Source organism: Phodopus roborovskii, unplaced genomic scaffold (assembly GCF_943737965.1).
Source record: "Phodopus roborovskii unplaced genomic scaffold, PHOROB, whole genome shotgun sequence".
Taxonomy (NCBI): domain Eukaryota; kingdom Metazoa; phylum Chordata; class Mammalia; order Rodentia; family Cricetidae; genus Phodopus; species Phodopus roborovskii.
In genome coordinates, this window is record NW_026126585.1 from 4,348,664 (window position 1) to 4,368,290 (window position 19,627).

General features: G+C 45.7%; 1 protein-coding gene across 23 annotated transcripts in view; it reads left to right on the top strand.

The window, feature by feature from the left end:
* The first annotated feature begins 1,326 nt into the window (after nt 1-1,326).
* The window catches only part of Clasp1 (cytoplasmic linker associated protein 1), a 212,785-nt gene continuing 194,484 nt past the window's right edge, over nt 1,327-19,627 (top strand). For all 23 annotated transcript variants that reach the window (XM_051204094.1, XM_051204103.1, XM_051204096.1 and 20 more), the window contains exon 1: nt 1,327-1,436. The gene's annotated coding sequence lies outside the window, so the exon portion shown is untranslated. The remainder of the gene's footprint in view (nt 1,437-19,627) is intronic.

Below are 19,627 nucleotides of genomic sequence, written 5' to 3' on the forward strand. Positions count from 1 at the left end.
AAACTTGGGAAATTACAGATTTCATCGGTGCCCGGCTCGATTTGTGAGACAGAAAGCTGTCTGGCTGGCTACACAACAATGTAACTTCACTGAACTATACAATAAAAAGCAGCTACAATATTTAACTTTGTTGAGAAAACATCGAGAACATTCCTTCCCGTTGTACTTATCGAACTTTACTCGCGTTTTCTCTTTTCTTTCCCTTTCCCACAGACTGTTCTTCACACACATTGTTCTCCCGGCACACCACCCACTTCCGCTTGACCCGGCGGTGTTTCTTTTCTAGAACGCTCTTCAGTAAACTTGGTTGCGACTGAAGATGCTACTTTCCCTGTATCCAACCATGAGTCCCACCCTGCATGCGAATCCTCCTCTTTAGACATAGTCCTTTACTCCTTTCCACACTGCAGAGGGTCTTTATTGGTCCCAAGTCCTGAGGACCAGTGGCATTGTCGCACATCCCCCAGTACAGACACACTGCAGACACCCAATCGCGATGGAGGGAGCCGATCGACACACTGTCACGGTGATTTTTCACCAGCGTACAGCTTCAACACGAAAGCTATCGAAGCCAAACTGTGGAGGAGCGCGCGGGCGCAGGGCGGCAAAGCTGGGCGTCCTTGAGCTCCGCGCAGGCAGCGCTGCAATGTGCATGGCCCGAACACTTCACACACACCCCGAGGGCCACGCGGGGCAGCCCTGCCGCGGAGAAACCTAGGAAAGGAGCGGTCACCAGGCTCGCCGCTACAGCCAAAGCCTCCAACCCGCCGCTTGGATGGCCAAAGCGCGAGCAACGGTTTGAAAGCTGTGCTTCCGGTAGCGGCGTCTGCCCGCATGCTCAGAGGAGAGATCTGGAACGCACCGCCGGCTACGGGAAGTCGTGGGGGTCAGTTTCCTTCGCCGAGCTCGGCCGATGAATAGCGGGTACCCATAACCCAGAAGTGAAAGCCGGTTCGCTTCAATATCACATACGCCGACGATCAAAGGAAGTTCCGGCTGGAAGACTTGGTCCACGCTCTCCTGACTTCTTCCTAGCTCTTTCATCACACAGCCTTCCCCTATAATCTTGCTTCCACTCCCCAAGGGGCCCAAAGACTCCTTGGTCACCTTTCTCATTAAAGCACCTTTACGCTACGGGTCGCCGTTAGGCTCAATCACCATCGCCCTAGCGGGGCAAAGGAGCTCCGCGCGGCCAGTGCGCCTGGCGTTACCATAGAGAGGAAGCCACCTCTCTGGGCTGACTTTGGAGTCTCTATGGTCCAACTGAGCTGGTGGCGGTAAGGAACACAGCGAGGCCTCACTGCGCAGGCGCAGTTGGCTTCTCACTTTTTTTTTTTTTTTTTTAATCCCCGCACCAAGCACTTAACCTCATTGGGGTGGAGGAGAAGGCGGCGGCTGTCCGGTCCGCAGCCCCAACAGTAGTGAATAATAGAGCCGTAAGTACCGGGTTAAAGACGAAGAATGCGGAGACTGGAGTCCACCCGAGGGCCCTGCTCCTTTCCCGGGCGGCGGCGGGCGCAGGGTCCGGGTGGGGACGGTGTCCGGCGCTGTCAGCCGCTCTGGGGTGCGCTTTGGGGGGAGGGGGCGGCCCTGGGAGGGGATCGGGCTGAGGACCCAGGATGCGCGGCTGCTGGGTCCAATCCTGATCGCAGGCTGCTTTGCGGAGGGGAGGTGGGGCGGCCGTGGGGTCAAGCCTGGCTTTGTGTGCCTGTCTCTTTCAGACCCCACCCCGGGGCCCCTTCTTGACCCGGAGTCTCCCCTGGCCGGCTTGGGAGACGCCAGAGCAGCCCGGGGTCTCTTTGAAAGAACCCGATGTTGCACAGAGCGGGAAGGGGCTCCAGGAGAAGAAACCCCACTCCAAGTAGTCATCGGCGAGTGATGGGTGTGGAGAAAGATTCTGAGGGAAGAAGGGGTTGTCGGGGAGGCAGGCCGGGCGGCCGGGGCTCCCAGCCTGGGCCAGACAAAAGCGGAGCAGCCGGGGCCCAGCGGGATGCAGAAGGTCCCCTTGGTCCCCAGGAGGGCCCCCTCTGCGAGGGTCTTTGCGAAGCTAGGAAGAGCCGACAAGTGCTGAGTTAAGCCCGTGCAGCCTCAACTTGCCTTTGTTGTTCTTTGGTATTGGCAGAGCCGCTCTGACGAGGATGAGTGTGTGATCTTGCACGTTAGTCTGGTTGGGTACAATGGAGCAGATTGAATCTTGCTTTCCATTTTATGAGCGGCTTGGATGAGTGCGGGGTTTTCCAAAGTCAAACTCATTACATAATATATCAATAGATTTTTAAAAATAGTTGAGTTTATTTCTTAAATTAAAAGAATGATTAAAGCATGCTGTGTCGCATCCGAGAGGGTTTCTGTTGGGGGATTCGTTCATGAAACGCTGACCTAATGGTGGAACTCATAGGTTCTTTAAACCTGATACTTTAATTTGTGATGTGGCAATGAGCGCTTTGGATGCTGTAGTCCTTTGGGAGGCAGTGATGCGGGGAGAGTCAGGAGCGATGCAGTTGAGTTGCTTGCTACTCTGTCCCTTGCACCAGATTCAGGTGCCCCGGGCTAGTAATTCTGGCCTTAGAAATGATCATTTTTACTGTTATTCGTGACATTTATGGAACTCTTATGAGGGACCCGAAACAGAGTGGTACGGTCGTTCATCCATGGACCAAGAATAGTAAAATTGATGCAGAGACATAGAGATAGGGAAAATAACAAAGCGCCCAGACAACTGAGTATTACTTATCTTTTTTACTTGCTAAGAAAGATTTAAATTTTAATGAGCTATTTGTTCATTCATCTCTGTAAAGTTGGTTAATTGCTCCCTTGTAGCAGCACTCAAATTTCAGTTTTTGTATGTCATTGTTTAGTATGGGTAACATGTAACTGCTAGTTTTTATTGTCAACTTGACACAACCTCCTTTCACTGGGGAAGAGGGAGCCATGATCCAGGAATTTCTCAGATCAGATTGGCCTGTGGCAGATGTGGGCGTGCCCAGACCACTGTGGGCGGCACCATTTCTAGGCAGGTAGGTCTGGGCCATATAATAAAAGGAAACTAGCTGAGGTAGTCTGTTTTCTGTTTTCTCCTGCTTTTTGATCTGAAGCCATGAAACTCTCCGTCTGTCTTTGAGGACTCTCTGTGCTCTGTGTGCCAATTTATGCTAATGAAAATTTGTTTGTAGACTTCTGAATTCTGGATCGATGTCAAAATTAGAGGAACACCTTACCTGGCAAGATGCTACCCCAGTTTTATGAGTTGTAGCTAGGGACAGGCTGCTCTGTGAGCAGATTCATAACTGACTTTGAGTTTATTTATTCTTACCTTTATGGATTCGGGACATTTATCCCATGGAACACTCTCATATGAATCAATGATTTTAAATAGCAGAGGTTATGTGCCAATATCATACTCGGTTTGAAAACAGTCTAGATTCACCCTTAACCCCCCTTCCCCCCAAAGTAGAGAACCATGGAAGTGTGTGTCAGGGAAATAGTGAATGAAAGACCCAACACCATTTCAAGTGTTGACTTGGGGATCTAACCCTGATGTCAGTTGGAAACACTCGCTCCTTTGTTGGACTTTTTTTTTTTTCCTTCTGGTCTAAGTGGAGGAATGAAGCTATAAATTTGGGTGATTAAGGCAGCCTTGATACCAGCTGCCTCAGGATGGCACTACCCCTTCAAAGTTGGATGGATGCCTATAGATACAGCATTTACTCTTGCAAAGTTTTAAAATGAGTTTGCTCTTCTTGTATAGGTTTATTAACTTTTTGAGGTTATGATTGTAAAAAGAGCCATTTCAAACTTTAAAATTCTAGTGAAGGTGTTTGTTTTTTTTTAAATAAAGTTTTAAATATTCAAAAAAGCAAAAGAAAACTAGCCTAGTAAGTGAGAGAGCAGGTCAGTAAGCAGTGGTTGTCATGGGTTTTGCTGGGAGTTCCTCCTGCCTTAACTTCAATAATGAATTGTGAGGCTCAATCCAAATAGACCCTTTCCTTCCCTAAGTTGCTTTTGGTCAGTGTGTTTGTCACAACAAAAGACAAACCAGAACAGTAAACTGGTTTACATCTTTAAAGTTTAATTTACAGTGCTGGGGATTGACCCCAGGGTCTTATGTGTGCTAGACCCTCTTTGCCAATGAACTACATCCCAGCCTCTAAGTTTTTATTTGTTTTTTTACGTTTATTTGTATATGTGTGAGTGTGCCATATACAACAGGCATGCAATGGGCAGAGGACAACTTGTAGGAATAGGTTTCCTTTTACTTTATAGGTCCCTCTGATCCTCAGGCTGGGCAGCAAGTGCCTTTACTCTCTGAGCCATCTCACTGCCCACCCCCCACCCAACGTTTCTTTTTGTATTGAAGGCAAGCAAAAATCTACAGCTTAGTTTGCTTGCCTCAGTAACAACTGTGATAGACTCTCTGAAGTGTAACACAGACAGTGGGAATTTGCTTTTTATAGAGCAGGATTCAGATCCTTAAAATAGTTTACATGGATGGTGAGGATGATTGGCAGAAGGACATTAGGACTACCATTCGGATGTGTTTCCTTTTGTTTGGTTTTGGATTTTGGATTTTCTCCCCCTAGTCTTTTATTAATTTTATTTTCTTGAGCAGCTCAGCATCTTGGTTTAGAAATTTGGGTAGATAACTTATGTTCTTGACTGCCTGTTATTTTTAGTAATCTACTTTAAATCAGCTCCTATTACTTTTATTTATTGGCCTATACTTAAATTAGTGTGTGTATATGTCAGGTGCATGATATGTAGACATCTTAGAACAACTTTCGTTTCTTTTTTTTTTTTTTTTTTTTTTTTTTTTTTTTTTTTGGAGATAGGGTTTCTCTGTGTTGCCTTGGCTGTCCTGGAACTCACTTTGTAGACCAGGCTGTCCTCAAACTGACAGAAATCCACCTCCTTCTGCCTCCCAGGTTCAGGAATTAAAGGTGTGCACCGTTACTCTTGGCTCAGAGGACAATTTTGAGTGTCAGATCTGTGGTTCCATGCTGTGTGTTTTAGGGATTGAATTAGGCTTGGTGGCAAGTGCCTTCATCCACTGAACCGTTTTAAGTGTCCTAATATCAGCTTTTAAGTAAACAGTACTTTAATTGTGCAGTACTGTTGTAATTATTGCCATCTAAGGGTGTTAGTCCCAGAGTTGAATTTCAATAGCTGTCAGTTGTGATAAGTGCCAGCCTGGCTCCCAAACGAAATGGTAGTTGATCAGAAACAACTAGAAATTTTCTTGAAGATAAAAGAAAGGTCCAGTTTTAATGGAAACAAAAACTACACAGGGAAGAAATCATAGCTGATACAGCTCTTGATTTGTAAAATGTGGTAGTCAGGAATGAGCCATGCTTTCTTCACTTGGGACCTAGCACAACATCACCTGTGCATACATGTGTGAGTGTTTGTGGTGTTTGTGTGATGTGTGTGTGTGTGTGTGTGTGTGATGTTGGTGTGTGTGGTGTGTATATGAGTGTTTGTGATATATTGTGATGTGTATGTGTGTATGGTGTGTATGTGGTATGTGTATGTGTGTTTGTGGTGTGTATGTGTGTGGTGTGTGTGTGGTATGTGTGTGTATGGTGTGTAAATGTGTGTGTAAGTGTGTGTGTGTGATGTGGGTGTGTGTGGTGTGTATATGAGTGTTTGTGATATATTGTGATGTGTATGTGTGTATGGTGTGTATGAGTATGTGTGTTTGTGGTGTGTATGTGTGTGGTGTGTGTGTGGTATGTGTATGTGGTGTGTGTATGGTGTGTGTGTGTATGGTGTGTGTGAGTGTGTGTGTGTGTGTGTGTGTGTGTGTGATTAACTGATTATGAAGCTCTAGGGTTTACTGATAGTTTCTAACTGGCCCAAGGCTTTACTGATTTCTTTGCTGCCGCACCTGATTCATGTCTTATCCCACCACGCATCATGGATCCCAACACTCCTGAGATGGGAGTGTTTCTTGTTGGCTTCTGCTCTCCTCCTGCTGGGAAGTCTCCAGTCCTTGCCATTTCTGGTTTTATCCCTCAGCTTTCCCCTCACACTGCTTCCCTCCTGGACATTTACTCTTCTTAAAGAGTGCTAGCTGCTCTTGCAGAGGACCTGTGGTCCATTTCTAGCCCCACATGGTGGCTCACAACTGTCTGTTACTCCAGTTTCAGGGGATCTGGCTGTCTCTTCTGGTCTCCAAGGGCACCAGGCACTCATGTGGTGCATAGACATAAAATAAAAATACAACACGCCACCCCCATATCTCGGCATAGGATTGGATTGGAGCTATGGAAGAACATCTAGAGACCCCACGGGCCGGCCATTGTGTCCCCTGACAACTGCAGCGCTCTTCTCCAATCTCAAAGTGCAGGTGAACCTGTTTGTTTCAGGATAGACTTTGTTTACCACAAATACTTTATACTGCATCCAATCTGGCCACTGCTTTTATTTGATGAGATTAGTTATTCCCCCCAAACCGACGCTTTACACACACAGCTCTCTCCATATTCTTGTGGACCATTATCAGGCTTTTTTTTTTTTTTAAGTTATATATCCCACCGCTTCCCTTCCCTCCTCCACTTTCTCCTTCTACCCTCCCCCCCCTACCCCTCATGCTCCCAGTTAACTCAGGAGATCTTGTCTATTTCCCCCTCCTCTTCCTCTTCTTTTTCTGTGGGCTGTTAGGGGATGGAAGTAGGTTCTTAAACTTGTGCGGCAGAGCCATCACCCCAGCCCTGTGTATTTTCTTTCTTCCTTTTTCTTTTTTGGCTTTTCGAGACGATTTCTCTGGGTAGCCCCAGCTTTCCTGGAACTCACTCTGTAGCAGAGATCCACCTGCCTCTGCTTCTCAAGTGAGCGCTGGGACTAAAGGTGTGCACCACCACCCATCTTCCCTTGTCCCCCGCTGACCCCCATCCCATCCCTCTTCTGCTCCATAGAAAAGGTGAGGCCTCCCATGGGAGATCATCATTTGGGGCAGGGCCTAGGCCCTCCCCTAACCCTTAGGTCTTCTTTAAATGCAGTTTGTAAAACAAACAAAGTCTTTCACAGGGCTACATCAGAACACACAGCTGTCTCCTCACATTAGAAAACCACAGCAACAAATTCTAAACTCTGCTGTGCATTCTGGCTCTGCTTTGGGCTGGTTTCTTTGTATGTTAGTCTATATATATATATATATATATATATATATATATAAAATGGGGATGGGGTGGAGTGAAGAGGGGTGGGGTGGGGGACCAGGGGAGGGTACCTATTTACATGGTTGTTGTAAGGATGAGATGAGATAATACATTTAGAGTCGGAAGACTGACAGATCATCGTGGCAGGAAGAAGCTCATATTAGTAAGTGCTATAGCACTTAGGAATTCAGCATGCTCACTTGGGGAGCTTGTACTAGTATGACTGGCCAGGCTCCGCTTCCTCTCGTCCATCCAGAGATTTGGTCAGCTCAGTATCAGTGGGACCTGGGCAGCCACAGTGTCTAACCCCCTTGCAGGTTGAAAGCCCTATGCTGCATTTAATGCTGCCAGCAATGACATTACAAAATTAAAATGTAAGCAGCTTCCCAAGCAATAGCTGAATAGAACTGGAACTGACCCTTGTTGACCTGGGGAGGCGTGGCCACCACTCACAAGCTCCTCTGGAGGCCAGTGTTGGTGTGTATACGAGTGGTGGCTTGAAGGAAAATGACCTCCAAAGGGAGTGGCACTATTAGGAGGTGTGGCCTTCCCGGAGTGGGCGTGGTCTTGTTGGAGGAAGTGTGTCACTGTGGGGGCGGGCTTTGAGGTCTCTTTTCCCAAGCTTCCCTCGGTGTAGCAGTCAGTTGACTTCTTGTTGCCTGCGAGATGCAAGACCCTTGGTTATTTCTCCAGTGCCCTGCCTTCCTGCGTGCTGCCATGTTCCCTGCCGTAATGATAACGGACAGAGTCTCTGAAATGTCAGCAAGCCACCACAATTAAATTCTACGCCATAAGAGTGGTCATGGTGTCTCTTCACAGCTATAGGAACTCTGGGGCAAAGACTCAGGTGGAATGGGGTGGGTAAGTGCATGTGGGGGACCAGAAGAAGCTGGGGCTGGCCTGCAGGAGCTGTCCACCGCATTTTTTGAGACTGGGTTTCTTACTGGCTTGGAGCTCACTGATTCGGCTAGACTGGCTGGCCAGCAAGTCCCAGGGATCTGCCCATCTCTGCCTCCTGCCTGTTGAGGTTACAAATGTGAGCCATCATGCCCAGCTCTTTTCGTGTGTGCTCTAGGGATTCAATTTAGAACCTCATGCTTGCAGGCCAAGCATTTTACTGCCTAAGCTGCCTTCCTTAGGCTGCAGACACGTCTTTAAAAATTCGCTTTTTATAGTTATTCAGTTATTGTTTCTCTCTCTCTCTCTCTCTCTCTCTCTCTCTCTGTGTGTGTGTGTGTGTGTGTGTGTGCTCCATTTGCACACATTCCAGGTCAGGGGACAACCTGCAGGAGTTAGTTCTCTCAACCCTGTGGGTTCTGAGGCTGAAACTCTGGCTGTGCCTTTACCCCCTGAGCCATCTCACCAGCTCCTGGCCCCCCCTTTAATCAGTGGCAGTGCTGTTGCCACTTTTGGTAGAGATATAAATGGATGATGTCATAATAGCAACAGTGATTTTTAAAAGCATTTTGATAGTCTTAATCCCTTTTGCTCCTTCCAAAGCTCAGAGCAGAGGTCAGGGAGAATGTGGCTTTGCTGGCACTTTGCAGATGAGAAACAGGTCTGTAGGTGAGGCTGCTCTCAGAAGTAGGAGACACAGGGCCTGTGTTGTTTGTCCTTGTGTTCTCTTCCACCTGCATAGTTTTGTTGATTTTTATTGAAGTGTGGTTCATGGAGCCTTCTGATCTTCTTGCCATGTGAATAGCTGTGATACTGGATTTCCTCCTTTCCTTTAGAGTATATATACTTACCTTAAAAAACAAAGCAAAGCAAAATCGGTGGGTGGTGGTCACACATACCTTCAGTCTGAGTACTGGGGAGGCAGAGGCAAGTGGATCTCTGTGAGTTCGAGGCCAGCCTGGTCTACAGAGCTGGTTCCAGGACAGGACTACACAGAAAAACCCTGTCTTGAAAAACGAAAAAATAGCTGGGTGGGCGTTGGTGGCACACACCTTTAATCCCAGCACTTGGGTGGCAGAGGCAGGAGGATCTCTGTGAGTTCAAGGCCAGCCTGGTCTACAGAGCATGTTCCAGGACAGGCTCCAAAGCTACAGAGAAACCCTGTCTCAAAAAAAACCCAAAAAAGAAAAAGAAAAAGAAAAACAACCCCCCCCCACACACCATCCTGAATGTGAATCCAGCCAGGTGTGGGGGTATTATCATCTCTTATCCCAAACTGAGGAGTTTAAAGTTTTGTACTCACATCTATTTATGTCTGAGATGTATCTTTCAGGGGAAAAAAAAAAAAGTCTAGAACTGGGGTCTTGACCACTTGTTACCATGGCCATTTTGGATATCTGTCTTTGATCAGGACAGCTGAGGCCAGCACTTCCTGCCTGTGTCTGTAACTTGTTGGAGTAACTCTCCAGGTAGAGTGAATTAAATTGACAGTCGTGTTGGTGTAATGTAGCAATAGTGCATAAAGGTGAGGTTAGAAGGGGAAACCCACATTTTAACATTCTAGAGCTGTGTGTGGCTAGGGATTTGAGTTCAGGGCCTCAGGGACGCTCAGCAAACACTCTTCCACAGCGCCTTACTCTCAGCCCTACGTACTATTTGAGGTGGATTTTTGAGTGCACTTTATGAGTAACCTTTGCAACACTGTAATATGTGTATATATATTATTTTAACTCTTAATATGTTTTCATTTTAGATGATACAGCAAAGTTCTTTAGAGGAGTTTTTGTTTTAACTTGGTGTGTGTGTGTGTGTGTGTCTGTGTGTCTGTGTGTCTGTGTGTCTGTGTGTCAAGGTGCACATGTGCAGTCCAGAAGATAATAAATGGTAATTGTTCTCTGCTCTGGGAGTCAAACTCAGGTTAGCTGTCTTGGAGGCTAGTGCTTTACCGACTGTATGTCAGAGGTCTTCCTTCTCTTGAATTCTTTCACTGCCAATACTATTTCCAAAGCTGTAGGAGGAGTGTGCCGCTCTTGCCCTGAGACAGAGAGAGAGAGAGAGAGAGAGAGAGGGAGAGAGAGAGAGAGAGCAGTGTTAGTCCACATCAGAATGTGATCACACAACATTTCTGTGGCCTACCTTCAAGTATTTCATTAAATAGTTGTGCACTAGTGTCAAGCTTAAAATATTTACTAGTCAGAATGGCTGTGGGTGGAGCCAAGGTTTCTGTTTTTTCAAACGCATTCCCCAAGTGCTTCTGAGGCCACTAAAGTTTGAGAGTAGCCCCTGGGGGCTACCTTCTGGGTAATTTCACAGATTGTTATCTTTTCTGTGGGTCGAGGCTGAGTCTTTCATGAACGGGTGCTCAGATGTGCTACACAGAGGCCTGTTGTGTATGGAGAATGAATTGTGTAGCAGGCCTTTCCCAGTGAAGGGTAGCTGGGCTCACTCGAGGAACAATAAGCCAGTCTTTGAAAGAGAAGTTGAACTTCATTCAAACAGCTCCTCCTCGGAAGTCTCCTTGTGGTGCTGAAGCTGTTTCTTTTAAGTTTTTGTATAATTTTGTTTTGACACAGTTGAACGTCTCATGTAGCCAGGTTGGCCTTAAACTCTCTGTGTGTCTCTACCCTGGCTTCTGGAAGATGGAGGCTCGAACCCTGGGCTTCTTGTATGTGCAAGGTTGGCTCTTTACCGACTGAGCTCCATCCCCAACTTAGACTCAGTCAGTAGGTGGCCAAGGACTGACTACCTTGAACTTGTAATTAACCTGCCTCTGCCCTCACGAGTGCTGGGATTATGTGTGCCACCACTTGGAAATCAGTGCTGGAATCAAATCCAAGGCCTTGAGCATGCTGGGCAAGCACTCTTCCGTCTGAGCCACATTTCCAGGCCTTAAAGTCTTGATAGGATATGGAGTTCTGACCCAAGAACACAGGGTAGGACACAGGCAGGACACAGATGTATATCATATTGTCACAGTTCATAGCTGTCATGGATTAAATGCTCACCCCCTACCAAGCACTGGTTTAAGTGTTGCAAATAGACTTGTATTATATTAATTTTTATGCCAACATTTAAAGGACAATGGTGTCCCCCCATTCCCCTCAAAAAAGGGTTTCTCTATGTGGCCCAGGCTGACCTCAGTAATAAGTTTTCTGTGTCCCAATAATAGGTTTCTCCGTCAAGCTGAATTGAATAAGTAAAAGAACAGGTTTGTTTTGAGCAAAGCAATTCCCCAGGTGAGTCCTCCAGCCCCTAGAGATTGAGGTGAGAGAAGGAGCCCGAGCTAAATGAGGGAGCTTAAATACCCTGTAGGTCAGGGGTGATGACTGTGTCCTCTGTAAACTGGGTTTGTACCCAATTATGACGCTTTGGGCAGGGATTGGGCCCAGGCAACTTTAGGGGAGGAGCTGCTTGCAGCGTCTAAGAATGAGGAACTGGGTTTTTGGCGGCTTTTCTCAGGTCGGAGATTCTCTGAGAGGGCGCGGTTTGGAGAGAGGAGCGGGGCTGTCAGGATCAAGCTGAGATGTCCCGAGGAGCACTCACCGAGATCTGCCTGCCTCTGTCTTCCGAGCGCTAGAATAAAAAGTGAGCCCCCACGCCCTGCTGGTTTCCCTTTATAAAGACAGGAAGCTGAGGTCTACGGCAGTTGAGTGGTCCCTTGTCACAGCTGCAGAAGTCTACGCTTGGCTTTCAGGTGCTTCATATGCCCCTCCATTTCTCCGTTTGTCTCCTGCGGCCAGTCTCTGTCGCTCTCTGTCTTCTCCTCCCCATCTGGTCCAGTCTGCTCTACCGTCTGACCCTCTCAGACATGTTTGCGTCTCTGTCGTCAGCTGGGTGTCGGTCTGTCTGGGAGGGCAGCTGCTGGGTGTTCGGCGTTTTGGGGCGTTTGCAGAAGAGTCCCACCGTGGCCTGCCACTTCCCACCCCACCAGCACCTCGAGCCTCCAGTTCCTACACAGCCTTACCCGCGCGCTGTTTGCTGTTGTTAGAAAATACTCTGTGGCTTTCCATTTATAGTGCACGCGAAGTGACAGCCGCGACTTTGATTTGGATTTCCCTAATGGCTAAGGTGCAGGGAACCTTCCCTTGGGTTTACATCTGAATACCTCTGTAGGAATGGCTCTGCCCATTTTAAAGTTGGACTGTCTTTGTGTTAATTTCAGAGGTTTCTTAAATTGAAAAAAAGAAATAGTTTATTTGGTGTGGATGGGTGCACACACATGCGTGTACATACTGTGGCACACGTGTGGAGGTCCAGAAGTGAGTTTGTGGTTCCGTCCATCACCATGCGGTGCTGGGTACTGAGCTCAGGTTGTCAGGCTTGGTAGCAAGTGCCTTCCCCCATGGAGACATGTCACTTGCACCAGAAGTTTGCTTCTTCCATTTTTGTTTTTGACATTTTCAAAATTTGTATGATAAACAAATTCTAGTCTCCAGAATTTCCTGTGTGTTTAGGATATGTCTCTTATCAGATATATGATCTGCAAGTCTTTTCTCCCACTCTGTATTTCTTTTTTGCATTTTTTTAAATTTAAATCAGAAACAGTCTTATTTTATGTATCAATCCCAGTTCCCTCTCCCTCCCATTCTCCCGTGCCCCCCACTGACCCACATTCCATCCTTCTGCTTAGGTCTTCTTCTTCTTTTTTTTTTAAATATAGATTTGTTTTTTAGTTTTTGTCTTTTGCCTGGTGCCCATGGAGGTCAGAAGAGGGTGCTGGATCCCCTGGAACTGGAGTTACAGGCAGTTGTGAGCTGTCATGTGGGGCTGGGAACTGAAGTTCTGCAGAGCAGCCTGTGCTCTTAGTCACCAAGCCATCTTGTCAGTTCCTAGGTTGCCTGCCTGCCTGCCTTCTTTTCTTTTTGTTTTTCAAAGACAGGGTTTCTCTATATAACCCTAGGTGTCTTGGAACTCACACAGATCCACCTGCTTCTGCTGGAATTAAAGGTGTACACACCTCCCACTACTACTAGTTGCCTTTCTTAATAGTGGTTCTGGCACAGAGCTTTCAAATGTCTGACTTGTGTATGTTCTTTTTTGTTGTTAATTACTGTCATGTCTGAGAATTTATTAGCAAATTTTCTGGATAATGGAGACCTACCCATGTTTTCTTCTAAGATTTTAAAGTTTCAGGTCCCTCCTTCCCTCCCTTCCTCTTTTCCTCCCTCCCTCTTTCCCTCCTTCCCTCCCTCCCTCCTTTCTTCCCTCCCTCCATCCCTCCCTCTCTCCCACTCTCCCATTACCCTTTAATCTCAGTTCTTCTCAGGTGCTTGACTAATTTTGAGTTTTTGTACATGGAGTGATAGAGTAGATTCATGATGATTCTGCTGCACAGGGAAAACCAGCTGTCCAAGCATGGGTTGTGGAACACTAACTAATTTGAACTTCGAAGTTCTCTCTCTCTCTCTCTCTCTCTCTCTCTCTCTCTCTCTCTCACTCACTCTCTCTCTCATATTTGCATTTTGCTTTGGGCTTTTATTTCAATGCATCCTCCTTATTTCTCTCTGCTTCCTGTTTTCTTTCCTTAAGAAAGGACACATGTAAGCAAGAACACTTGCCTATCATGTGTAAAGCTCTGCCTTTCTACCAGGCACCTCATAAAACTGGGCATTGTGGCAGTAATCTGAGCAGGAGGCAGAAGGATCAGAAATTCAAGTTCATTCTTGGCTACATAGTAAGTCTGAGACCAACCAGAGTTTGTGAAACATTTTGTCAACAAAAAAAAAAAAAAGTGGATTCATGAATTTTTTTTGTGATACTGCTTAATCCCTTGTATAAAGTTGATCAAAGTTGTGAGTTTTTTTTTTTCTATTTAAAAGTTTATGTTGCTTCATAGGGTTTATTTGTTTATTTATTTATTTATTTGACTATGTAGGCTGGCCTTGAACTCACAGAGAATCCACGAGCCACTTTGCTTCCTGAGTGCTGGGATTAACACTTGGCAACTATGCAGGTTTCATTTTTAATTAGAACTTTTGTTGCATTTTTAGTTATTTTATTTGTGTTGGGGGGCAGTGTTAGCATCACACATGTGTCACAGTACATTTGTGGAGTCTAGAGAACTTTCAGGAGTCGTGTCCCCCACCATGTGAGTCCTAGGAAGGGAGCTCAGTTGTCAGGCTTGGTGGCAGGCACCGCCACCCATTGAGGCATCTCTCCAGACCACTTTCTCCTTTTTAACCCATCCAGACTCGAGCCCGGGCAGTGGTGCTGAGTATACTCAGGGTTAGTCTTCCCACATCACTTAACCAAATGTAGACAGTTTCTCATAGGTGCTCCTTGATATGAGGTCCCTGGGTGATTCTAGGTCCTATCAAATTGCAGTCAGTATTAATGACCATAGGGTGATTGATACACAGTAGATAAGATGGTGTATGTCTGTAATCCCAGCACTCAGGAGGCAGAAGCAGAGGAGTTTGAGTTCAGGGTCAGCCTGCGCTACATGGTGAGACTCTAGGTCATAATAAAACAAAATAGGGATTTCAGTGACTGAATTCTCAGTTTGTTTTATATTAGCGGTGATTTTGTATTTGACTTTATTTTTTTCTACCCTAAGCTTTTTTCAGTTTTGAATGCTTAGTTTCAGATTATTTTCATTTTTCGCGAAGACGTGTATGTGTTCTTTCCAGCAAAATGGACTAAGCAGCATTAGCAAATTGTTTTGTCGAGAATGTCAGAGCTAAACTAGGGAAGAAGTGTCCAGTCCCCATCCCTGCCTGTCACCGTGTTTCCCCACTGCTCTCCACCGTGCTCAGGAGTGTCTAGTGTTACTTGTCCTGGTGACAAGGCCTCCCTTGGGAACCCTTTTTGAGCCTACCATCCACATTTGGTGCAGGAGCCCCAGCTCTCAGCCTGGTCTTGACGTTGGGTTTCCAGGGTGTTTTACTCCAGGTTAGTTTCTTAGCATCTGCTTAGATCACACTTCCATCATCTCTGGTGCTGTCTTGGAGCCTGGTTACCGGTGGAGCAAGGACACATCATTTCATCTTTCATTCCCTAGTTCTAAGCACCATAGCAGAGAGCAGAAGAAATGCAGCATATCTACTGTGCTTTCGAGGAAATTGTCAGTCAACAAAGTGATATATCGGTTGCTTAAACTCTGGATTGAGGGCTTGTCTGTAAAGTGCTGAGTTGGATCTCTAGAATTTTCTCTCTCACACACAATCATGGGGAAAGCTGGGTATGGTGGCCTGAGTTTGTAATCCCAGTGTTGGGAACTGGAGACAAGAAGCTGGCCAGCCACTCCAGCCTACCTGAGGAGTTTGAAGCCAGTAAGAGATCCTACCTCAAAAATAGATAGATGATAGATAGATAGATGATAGATAGATAGATGATAGATAGATAATGGATAGATGGTAGATAGATGATAGATTATAGATAGATGATAGATAGATAGAAGATGGATAGATGGTAGATAGATGATAGATAGATTATAGATAGATGATAGATAGATAGAAGATGGATAGATGGTAGATAGATGATAGATAGATTATAGATAGATGATAGATGGATAGATAGGCAGATGATGGATAGATAGATGATAGATAGGTGATAGATAGGTAGATGATAGATAGATGATAGAAGATGGATAGATGGTAGATAGATGATAGATAGATTATAGATAGATGATAGATGGATAGATAGGCAGATGATGGATAGATAGATGATAGATGATAGATAGGTAGATGATAGATAGATAGATGATAGATAGATGATGGATAGATGGTAGATAGATGGATGATAGATAGATAAATAGGTAGATAGATAGATCAAGCTCACTAGAGAGAAAGCTCGGTGGGTGAAAGCACTTGCCACGGATTCTGATGACTTTAGTGTGCTCCCTGGGAGGGAGAAGAGACATGACTCCCAAAAGTTGTCCTTTGACCCCCAGAGGCACTCTGTGGCACATACACGTGCAACCACACACACACAATAAATGAGTAAAGGTGGACATTGTGAGGGATGATACCCAACATCGCCCCTGGCCTCCACACATATGCACACATGTGCACATGCACATGTAACCTCCCCCCCCCATGAGCTTTAAACTCTTTAGTGGGAATGCTGCTGCATGCAGACAGTGGCGGGGGCTTGCAACTTTCTTTATCACCATGTCTTTTTAGGGAGAAATTGGGCTGGCTTTATATAGATTGAAGCTGGAGCTGGAGCTATACCTTCACGCACATCTTTTGTTCAAAGACTGATCCAAGTAGTGGGGATGTTATTTCTGTTGTTTGTTTTCTATTTATTCTACTGTACCACGGACTTGAGTTCCCATTTGAGGAGAACAGCCCTCTAAGGAGAAACATGCTTCTCAGTGTGTGAGATCTCTGTGCGTGGTCTCTGTGCGTGGTCTTGGTATATTGGAGGTCTTGGTGTATGCGGTCTCGGTGTGTGCATGGTCTCGGTGTGTGCAGTCTCAGCATGCATGGTACTCCGTGCTGCTTGGCTTGCTGGTACTGATGGGCATGTCGAACGTGTGGCTCATGACCTAGACCAGTGTTTCAAAGTAAGCACAGTGGAAAAAGCTTTCCATTCGGTTAACTTTTTCAGAGGTGAGAGTGTATTTCCGAGCTCGCCAAAGCATATGTTTGGATATAGTACTGATGTTTTGCTGAATTGTATAGTGATGGTTGTATAGAAGAATCAGGGATAAATGACTTGAGATTCTCACTGGGATTACTTGGCTAGACATCTTTCAGGATAGGTTGGGGCTAGAATGGGTGCAGATATGGTGTGTTAATGAGACCTGAGCCTCCAAATAGCCTTTAATGAAAACTGCTGCCATTCAGAGTTATTCTTGGGTGGAGGGGTTGGGGATGTAGCTCAGTCAATAGAGTGTTTGCCTGCCGTTCACAAAGCCTGCATTCCACCTACAGTACCACATAAAACTGGGCATGATGGCACACGCCTGTTACCCCTGCACTTGGGTAGCTGAGGCAGGAACATATAGAGTTCCCGGGCAGCCTGAGACACTGTCTCAAAATACTACCATGAGCCTTGTTATTGTGAGTGATTAGTAGAGACTGAAAGACTGCATAGATTGCTGAGAGTCTTCATTCAACAAACATTCCTTAATACTTAGTTTCTAAGGGAAGACAGACAAGCAATGAGATGGCAGATTCCAGGAGTTAGAGTACCACCATGGGAGAATAGAGAGGAAAGTGATCTGCGTAAGTTCAGATGTGTCCCCCCCACAACTGTATGTGTTGGACACTTAACCCCCAAATTCACATTGATGCCATTTGGGAGTGGAGCCTGGGAGACTTTGATGGAGCTAAGATGGTGGGGTTCCTCCAGTGGAACTGGTGGCTTTGCTTGGCAAGAAAGAGAGCCACAGCTAGTATGTTTGCACCTCCAGGAGCTGTTATCTTCCATCCATGCGAAGCTTTGTTGTCTGGAGGGGGGGAGGTCTGTGTTCATGAGACAAAGAGTCCGACCCCAGGTACTTAATTATTCATGCCACGTTCTAATTTAGTAACTGGCTGCAGATACACGGGTCCACAAGCACCTTGGCTGAGAGGAGCTGTTTGAAACTAACCTCTTGGAGAACGAGATCTCACAAAATCAAGACTTCTTTTTCCAGCTCTTTACTTGAGTCAGTGAATTGGTTTTGGGGTTTTTCGGGTGGGATGAGACATCCCCTTTTGGAAATCTTGTCATTTCTCCTGAGTAGTGACGGCATTGTATATATTTTTTTTTTATGGTAGTTACAAGCACAATACGTACACAGACTATTCACTTCAAAACAGATTCTTAGTGAATATATGCAGATAGAAGTTTCTGTCCTGCTCGGTCCTGCAGCTGTTTAGTCTAAATAAACACACGGAGGCTTGTATTAATTATAAACTGTTGGCTGATGGCTCAGGCTTCTCATTGGCTAGCTCTCTCCTAATTATTAACCCACTTCTATTAACCTGTGTATCTCCATGTGGTCTTGGCTTACTGGTGGATGCCCAGGTCTCTTGCTTCCTCGGCAGCTACATGGCGTCTCCTTGACCCTGCACTACCTTTCTCTGTTTGGGTTTCCCGCCTGGCTAAATCCTGCCTGCCCATTGGCTGAAACAGCTTTATTCATCAGCCAATAAGAGAAACGTATATTGACAGCCCACAGAAGGACCTCCCCCATCAGATATACTTGTGTTCTTTTTGTTATGAGTGGGTCTACTCCATGATGTTATTTTATTCACTATTTGTGTGGATGTGTGTGCGCTTGCATGCCATGGCACGTATGTGAAGGTCAGAGGACAACTTTTGGGAGCCCGTTCTCTCCTTCCGTCATGTGGGTCCTAGGGATTGAACCTGGTGTCTGTCAGGCGTGTGTGGTAAGCAGTTTCCCCATTGTCTTCTCTTCCTAGCTTATAAGTGAAGTCAATCTTGTAAGAGTTGAACCTGAGACGCTTCATATTTCCTTCTATTACCTGGAAGTGTCAAGGGTGTTGCTTAAATGATTGGGAGGTTTCTATTATAAAACTCCCTCCCCCTTTATTTTTTTTGGTGTGTGTGCATATATGGTTTAGGTATATGTTTGTGTGTATGTGTTCATACAGGTGTGGTATATGTATGTATGTGAATCCAAGCATATGTGCAGATGTGTGGAGGCCAGATGGTGAATTTAGGTGTCTTTCTCGATTGTGCTTCACCCTCCATTTTTGTGAATAGTCTCTCACTGAGTCTGGAGTTCACTATTCAGCTAAGCTGGCCGGCCAGCAAGCCCCAGGGATTTGCTGTCCCTGCCTTACCGAGCTGGGTTACAAGAATGTGTCACCACTCTGGCTTTTTACCTGGGTGCTTGGGGCTCAAACTTAGGTCCCTATACTAGCATGGCCAGCACTTTACCTACCAAGCCCTCTCCAGCCCCTTGTGCATTTAAAAAAGTAGATAAAAAAAAACCATATAAACACACACACTCCCCTATGTACAGATGGTTGTCTGTTACAGCCCACTGCATTGTATGGTTTGGTTTTTTGAGACAGGGCTTCTCAGTGTAGCTCTGGAGTCTGTCCTGGAACTTGCTGTGTAGACCAGGCTGGCTTCAAACTCACCGGGGATCTGCCTGCCTCTGCCTCCCGAGTGCTGGGATTAGAGGTGTGCACCATCATTGTATTTTTCTAAAGCTTGTGTCTTGGGAATTGTCCTTTCAGTACATCAAGGACTTCATCTTTATTATTTAATGAATGTTTGAATAACCTGCTGTTGTACGGTATGCTGTTTGTCCTCTATTAATATTTTGTTATATGTATTATAAATAATGCTACAGAGAAGAATTCTGCATTATTTTGTGTAAGTAAATACATTTCCAGAAGTTTGTTTTTCTCATTATTATTTTTTTTTAGTTTTTTTTTTGTTGTTGTTTGTTTTTTGAGACAAGGTTTCTTTTGCTTCGGAGCCTGTCCTGGAACTAACTCTTGTCGAACAGGCTGGTTTCAAACTCACAGAGATACACCTGCCTCTGCCTCCCAAGTGCTGAGACTAAAGGTGTGCACCACCAACACCCAGCTATTTTTTTAGTTTTTTTGAAGCAAGATTTCACTATGCACCTTGACTATCCTTGAATTCCTTATGTGTATAGA